The sequence below is a fragment of the Tupaia chinensis genome, unplaced genomic scaffold (assembly GCF_000334495.1).
Source record: "Tupaia chinensis unplaced genomic scaffold, TupChi_1.0 Scaffold000350_1, whole genome shotgun sequence".
NCBI classification, from domain to species: Eukaryota; Metazoa; Chordata; class Mammalia; order Scandentia; family Tupaiidae; genus Tupaia; species Tupaia belangeri.
The window spans coordinates 7,790,505-7,798,968 of NW_006159844.1; positions in this window are offsets into that span (position 1 = coordinate 7,790,505).

Sequence of the window (8,464 nt, forward strand, 5' to 3'; positions counted from 1 at the left end):
AGGAAGTACAGAGATGACTCTACACCCTCTTAGGTGTCAACCATACCAGTCACACCCACTCTCCTCCCCTCACAGTCAGCACTTCGTTGAGATAAAAAGAGAACCCTGTTCCAAAATTTCTCTTTTTCCCCTCTGAATTGCTTTGGAACAGCCTGATCCATTATCTTTTTTAGCAGCTCATTATTTCAATTTAATGTCCTTATCTGCTGTCTTCTTTCCACTTGGCAAAGCTCCTCTTATCAAATGTTACTCTGTATTTAAAATCTGAGAGATATTGAGTATGGGGCCTATTACACCAAACCCAGAAAAAAAAAAAACATTTTGCCATTACTTATTTGCATTCAGAACTGCGTGCATTTTTAAAGCAACTTCTTACCATTGGAAAGTACAATTTTTAATCATTACATTTTATCTAGACTTCCTTCAGGATCATCAGCTACCACCACTATTGAGAAAAGCCACTGCATCTTGTCATTAATCATCAGCTACCACCACTATTGAGAAAAGCCCCAGCATCATGCCATTTAAATAATAAATAGCTTTCAGAAAGGAAGGAAAAGAGAAATCTTATGTTAGAAGAAAATAGGCACTTTAAAATTTTGGTATAAATTCCTAAACTTTAGTATTTTCTTAGGTTTTTATATAGTATTAGTAACCTATCTCTTGTTAATACTTGGATCTATACCAGCTCCGTTTATAAGCACAATCTTATTAAGACAATTTTTTTTCATTATTTTTTAATGGTTTGTTAAGTGGTGTCTCTAGTTCTGCCTTTATGCTGACATTATTTACTATTTGAAGTAAGCCAATAGTGCTTAATAGCTTTAAAAGTCATTTTTGAAAAAAATCCAATCTTTATGTTTTTAGTTCAAACCAGTATCAGTCAAGCAACTCACTTGTTTAGCAACCTCCTCCAAAGCTAGGAACAAATTCTTCAAAATATCTCATCATCCTCATGCCCTCTCCTAAAACTTAAGAGAGTAAACTTGAATAGAAACACTATTTCTTGCTAACATGGAGAAACAACACACTATTTGTGTGTTGTATGTGTTGTCTAACAACATATTTGTTAATTCAACTTTAGATTTTTCCTTTTTTTAAAGAATTATCTATTTAATTTTATTGATTATTTATTTATTTCAATTTGCCATAGTGCACGTGCACTCACCAGAGAGACAGAGAAAGTGAGAAAGAAAGTTGCCAGGTTCAGGATTCAAACCATGGTTTGCCACATGGGAGTCCAGCACTTTAACCACCATGCCACCTGCTGGCCCCAAGCTTTTGATCTTTCTAATTACTTCTTTTGACTCCATAACTGAAAATGAAAATTATTTGAAGGGTTTAATATTTGTGTTTTAATTACATATGTAAGAAGGATTTGAACTTGTGTTACAATTATTATCAGCAAACCATATGCTATTCTGTATTTGAACTCCTGAGTCACTCCCATTACTTTTTACCTTTTATTTACCATTAAATATAGCTTTCTAAAATGAATACATCGTGACTGATCAGCAGAGCCCTTAACCTCCTAAAAGACTTACTTTCTCACCCTTAAAATAGAGAGATGATATCCTTCTCAGAAACCTACTGAAGAATTAAAGGAGATAATGTGTGTAAAGCTCTTAGTACAGTGCCTGAGACAAGATGTGAACACATTTCACTCATGATGCACACGATGGTGATGATGGTGGCAATGGAGGGTGTGGCCCTGTAAGATGTCACACAGGATCCACACTAGCAATGACCAAGAGGCATCCTCAAGTGGGGCTCAGAGCCATCCACCATAACCTGTTACGCAGATGAAGTGTGAAAGAGCACAGAACCAACAGGGTGGGCAGCGCTACAATCAGATAGGAATGCACACCTTTCAGAGAACTCTCAGGCTTCAAGTTACTGGTCAAATATTACCCTGAGTTTAAAATACTTGTTCCTGTAATGAAAATAGTCACAAAATATTTTCAAGTTTAAAAATGTTTATTTCAAAGACTGCCATGAAATTACCATTTACGTGGGGAATTAAGCAGCACAAACATTTCTCTAACTACTTCCAGAGGTTGCCGAACATGTTTAAACACATGTGCTGGGGGAAAAAAACAGACACACAGACACGCAAACACGAGCACTGCGGTCAGGGTTCTGATGATTAAATAAAGCTGCCTATTCTAGGTTGTCATATCCTACTATTTCTTAAATGATCATTACTAAGCTGTAATATAAATTCTCCGGTTTTGCCTAGTTCCACACAAAATGCATACATATATATGTAATAGGAATAAAATGCATGGAGAAGAAATTATTTCACTCTATGGTAAGAAACCCAAATAATTGATTTAAAAAAAATGTATGACTACATTTGACAAACCGATGAAGTAATGAGAACAATTAGTTTTTATTACTTCTGAATTAATTAAAGTTGTAATAGTTCATAGAATAACTTTTATCCCAATCCCAAAGAAAAACGGTCTGTAATTTGATGGTTCACAGTGGTGTTCTTGGTGATTCATCTGAAAAATTCTGTCAGCCAACTACCTTTAAGACATGGAAAGTGGTATGTCTGTTCAGATTCCATTTATAATTGAACTGACTGTTTTTTTATTAAAGCTTCATTTTACTTTTATACTTGTCCTGTTTCAAAAAGTATATAAACACAATGAGAAATGGTTTCTCTATGGCTATTATAATAAATATTATTGTTTCTACTTCTCTCCCAAACTCATAGAGCATGTAAAGAATATTTACGTCAATGAAGGAAAAAAACTATATACATACATACATACAAATAAAAAATGAAAGTAAGGAATCCTTTCTAAAGTTCTTGCATATGTTTGATTACTATCTTCTAACCAAAATATTCCCCTCCTTCCAAAGCTCCCTGCTACACACTTGGAAGAACTACATATCCTGGTTAATTCAATAACTTCTCACTACTCACAAGGACGGATAAATGGAAACTCACAAGAAACATTAGACATGCGGGACCAGCAGTTAGCATAATGGCTATGTTGCTAAACTCCCATGTGACCGCAGTTCGAGTCCCGGACCCGGTGGCTTAAACTCATGCCGGGCATGTGTGCATGCGTGCCCAAGATCCCGAGGGGAGAACGAAGGAGAAGGATTGCAATGTGGCCATCCCCCCTGGGGGGGGTGATTTCTCACTTTCTGTATCTCTATCTCTCTCTGTCTTTCTGGCGATCGCATGCACCCTATAGCAAAAACCTCTCCAAGAAAAAAAAGAAAGAAACATTAGACATGGTGTGTCCCTTACTTAGTAGTCATAAAATGTTTATTATAATTTACATAACCTATCTGACTTCAGCCAGCATATCCTCCCTGTGTGGCATACACTTGGCACAGAAAAAAAATATGAGTATTATTGTCATATGAATATTTACTACTTGATAAATGCAACATACATGGTTTTCTCTTTAGTAAAGCTGGGAATATTCAAGTATCTTGACACAAAGTAGCGATGTTGTTACTAAGAAAAGGAAGCGTGCCCACTGCTTCTAGAACCAGTATTATGTGCACATTCACGGGGCTTACACACAAAGGGTCCACCCTCTACAATCACAGTCAGAATTAAGTCTGTGTCTACCAGAAACTTGAACATGATTCCTGCAAGCTGCAAAAGATTTCATGAAAGAAAAAAAAACTTTTAAAAAGACAATAGAATCAAAGTCCATGAAGTATTTATTCACATAAATCTAAACAAAATTTTCTGAAAGGTTAATTTATTTCTATTATCTAACTTTAATATTACCAGAACCAAGATCATTACTGATCTCTTGGATCTTTATTTGAACTAAGTTTAAAGTGTGCATACACGCATGCATACAAACGCATGCACACCCACACCCACAGCCATACATATTAAATACCAGGTATCCCCTAGCAAAAATCAGACCCGGTCTAGGACTAAAGGTTTTGTGGTTTCTGTAGCTTAAGAAGCAAAACAAAGGTTTAGGGACAAGAGCTTTGAGGCAGAAGTAAAGGAGATCGGGAGTCGGTTAACATTAATAAATAGTGTGTCTAAAAACCAGAAGATCAAAAGAGAGATAAGAAAGACAAAAAAAAACTTTATTGGTCAAGGCAGACACAAGTTATGTGCCGCAGCTTGGCAGAGCAAGAAAACAGTTATCGCTATCAATACTTCGGCAAGAGCCTGTTCCGTGGGTAGTTTGTTTCCTAGAGTTTTGTACATTTTCCTGTTTACTGTTTATTTACTCACTCACTCATCTGAAGTACAATATACTGCTATATACATGGCAGGTGCCAAGGACTGTACATTTTAGTGTCCCATGAAATGTGAGGTGCCCTAGGATGCCTGAATGGTAACAGCTTGAAACCCACGGATGTCTGGGTTTAAAGATCAGGCAAGAAATCCTGGTAGAAAATGAGCAGCTGGGCCAGGTTGCAGCATGCTGGTTAGGGCGGCTGGACAACACATGGCTGAACATGCATTGGAGACCTGGACCCAGTGGGACTTGAGAGACAAGCCAGGTGCATGTGTGTGAGCCCAAAATCCAGAAAGGAGAAATGGAGAAGGGATTATGACATGACCATCCCTCCTGGGAGGTGCTTTCTTCTCATTTCTCACTTTCTCTCTCTCTCTCTCTCTCTCTGGCTCCAGTGAGTGCAAGAACCCTCTACCAATGAATAAAGTAAGAAAGAGAGCATCTATGCGGTTATCAGGACCTTTACTCTCTTTCATGAGGCCACTAGGAAGAAGTTAGGGCTCTGGAGGTATTACAGAATGAGGTGAGAAGGAAACCAAAACAGAAACCTAGCCAAAAAAGAACTGGGAGGAATATCAGAAAAGTATGGCACAAAGAAAGTCAGTGGAGCAGAGTGCCTCTCAAATGGAGGCATGATCGATGGGCAGGGTCAACTGCCACTGAGAGAGCAGAGCAACAAATACTGAGCACCCTGTGGCAACAGGTGACCTGGGTATAAAGGAGGTATGAAGAAGCTGCCAAAGGAACGCTGAAGCTCACAGCAGGCTGCAGGACGGGAGAGGGAGGGTAGCAACACTTCCAGAAGTAGCTTTCATTTTTTAAAAGAAGTTAGAAGACAAGACAAAAATCAAGCTAGAGAATAGAGGTCATGGGCTTTTTAAAAAAGAGAAGCCAACTTTTAGGTGGCACTTAAAATTGGAAAGGCCTAACTTTAAAGAGAATGAATGAAGTCTATGTAAGGAACAGCTGAGTGAGTCTGGGATAAAGAAGATGACAAAGAAGAGTGTTCAAACTGTGAACGAAAAACTGGACACTTTCTGTACTGAGTTGGAGTCGGGGTCAGTGAATGTAACTGCAGTGACTCAAAAGCTAGAGTTTGCACATTTACGCTATGAAATGTCCTAATGTGTAAAACTCAGAGAAAATGAGCACTTCTGTAAGCCTCTAATGCCTACCGTGATTTTAGCACCAAATTTAGGATTAAGACCTACACAGTCCCAAATTGAGAGACAGAAGTGGGTTCCAAGGACAAGTAAGTGACTCAGTTAAACAAACTAAAAAATTTTCAGTTTACAAAAATTTTAAGAGACTAGGCAAACCCAATATAAACACAAGAAAAGCAAATGAATGCTTACAGTGAACAATACTTAACAATAGCCAAGATGAGTTACAAATCAAGAAATTCCAAAGTTTAGAAAGTTAAGATAAAGTTAAGCTAGTAAGCGCACTGTGTCCAACACATAACAATAATGTGATAAACAGTAATTATGGAAATATTACTATTGACACTATAAAACATACGTATTTGCAGGTAGAAGGACACGGTGTGAGATGGCATGTGGTTTTTACTAAAGATACCGGATGTAGAAGGCCAGCTGCATCTGGAGTTGAGAAGCAGAGTGGACCTTAGACAAGTTAACTAAAGCCATTGTCATGCTAAGATGCCACACCAAATGGTTCTTCATAGCCATATTCCTTTCTGGAGCTCAGTGCCCTCACGGGGAAAATGAAAAGCTTTTGCCCATTAGATTGACATTTCATGATAAACACAGAACAGAATTTGTCACTATGTTATAAGGTAGAGCTCTATTTACATTTGCATAGTGCACATGGGCAGAGGTGGGACAGGGGAAGCATGCTTTGGAAGTGCGGTCAGTTATAATTTGTTTCAGATAACTGGACGTGTTTCCTTACCTAAAGCACTATGTTTTAGTCCAAAATTATTCATGTCATAGTCAATATGTCTGAATAAGGTTAATATGCATTGAAGACTAAATTTAGTATCTACAGATTATACACTTTAGAGAAAGTAAGCAGTGTCCAGAGTAAAGAGAGAAAGGAATAAGTATATTTGAACTACTGATCCACTCTCTCCCTGGAGTTATTAATTATTTCATTTCTTTTTATACATTAAGTTCAGGCAAGTTTATTAAGGTTTAGCCCTCTACTGGATTGTATGAAAGTAATAATGTTTACCACTGTTAATCAATCATGGGGAAGAGATAAGTTAATTGTGGTAATTCAATGTATCCTTACATGAGATTTTCTGTGAAAAGATTTCTGTTATAGGTACTATGTACACAAGGCCATGTGATGGCTGAACTGTGCCACCAGAGGAGCAATCCCTAGGAAAATGTCAGCTCTGCCCAGCTCCAGTGGCACAAGCAGTAAGGCAGTGCTCTCCAGGGCCGGAAGCCAGGAGGGAGGCTGGAGGTTTCTATCTCAGATCCCACCTGGCTGGAGGGCTGGGCAGCGAGACTGGCAGGCAAGGGATGAGACTTGCCGAGGACACTTGTTTCCTCTTTCTCTCTCTCTCAGAAGATAAAATAAAAATACTTGAAGAAAGGAAAAAGAAAAATGTCAGCTCTTTTTATAACCTGCTCAATTTGATATGATTGAATTTTTCAATTTTGGTCTAATCAACTTAAACTATTATAGGTACAATTTTGCGAATTATAGAATTAATGGAATTCAAATTTTATGGAATTATAATTGACTATAAGATGGGTTTAATATGATTCTAATTGGAAATAGTTCATTGTTCCAGAATCCATCTATTTGGCGCTATCATTTGGAGGTAGGGGGAAAAAAAAAAAAACCATCAATGGTATATTCGATTCTAATTGATTTTTGTGATTCCTTAATAGAGAGGTGTGACACACCTTGAACCTGAAACTATTCTCTGTGGAGTTTGAGGGGTAGAATCTTAAAATAATTCACAATGGACAATGTAAATAACTTACTTTTGAAACCCAGAATTCATTAGGAATTACTAATCATTGGCAAAATATTTATAACTACAGAATGTTTATTTTTCTCCATTAATTTCTTTCTTAGATCTGAGGTCATATGGTGTGCAAAGGTGGCTTTAGAAATTTCACGAATATGAAGAATTCCTGGAATGAAATGTAAATATGAACATTCCAGAAACAGAACTGAAACGCATGCATTTCTTCATTAACTGTCCCACGGATGTATTCCATGAATACTAGGCATGCAAAACGCAGACTGATTTGTTCTCTTTCAAAGTGGTCACAATTTTGACAAAAAGACAAGTACGGAAGGAAACACAGAAGGACACTAATTTATTTCTTTCTCATCCATTATTTCGGCTAAAGGTCCCGCTATACTAGTTATGGGTAGTTATAGTTTTGAAAATAGATTCTAATGGTAAACTATAATCTACTTCTCAATAGAGAGAAGATTTCTACATTGCACTGTCATCTCTTCATGAGCATCTTACTTTGCTATGCCAGCATGATCTCCAGACATTTGACTGACATATGTCAGTAGTCCCCTTACAGAGAAAGGTTGTAAAATACATTCAATAAAGAATATCTGGGTTTGGGACCAGCAGTTAGCATAATGGCTATGTCACTGGACTCCCAGGTAGTTGGCCGCAGTTTGAGTGCCAGACCCTGTGGCTTAAACTCACGCCAGGTGCGTGTGCGTGTGTGCCTAAGATCCTAAGATGAGAAAGGAGGAGAAAGGATTACGACGTGGCCATCCCTGGGGGGTGATTTCTCGCTTCCTGTCTCTCTCTTTCTTTCTGGTGAGTGCACGTGCCCTACAACAAAAAACTCTCAAAAAAAAAATGGGGTTTGAATGGTCTCATTAGTTATAAGACCATGCTTTAATAATTACGTTAAAAGCCTACTATACTTTGTTAATCCCCTTTAGATAAAAATTGGGCCAGGAAAAAAGAAAAGAGAGAGAAAGGGAAAGCAAAATTCTATATCATTAGTTGTGGATGGAGGTGAGCAACTAATTTGATAATTGGACCTAAGTTAGCCAGAAGCCATGGGTTATTTTTTATTATTTATGTATTTACTTACATACTTATTCAAAATCTGCTATAGAGCACATATACTCATCAGAGATAGAGAGAGAGAAAGTGAGAAATCAAGCTACCAGGTCCAGGACTCAAACCACGTTTGGCCATGTGGGAAAGCAGTGCCTTAACCACCATGCCATGTAGTTGCTCCAGGCACAGGTTATTTTAACCA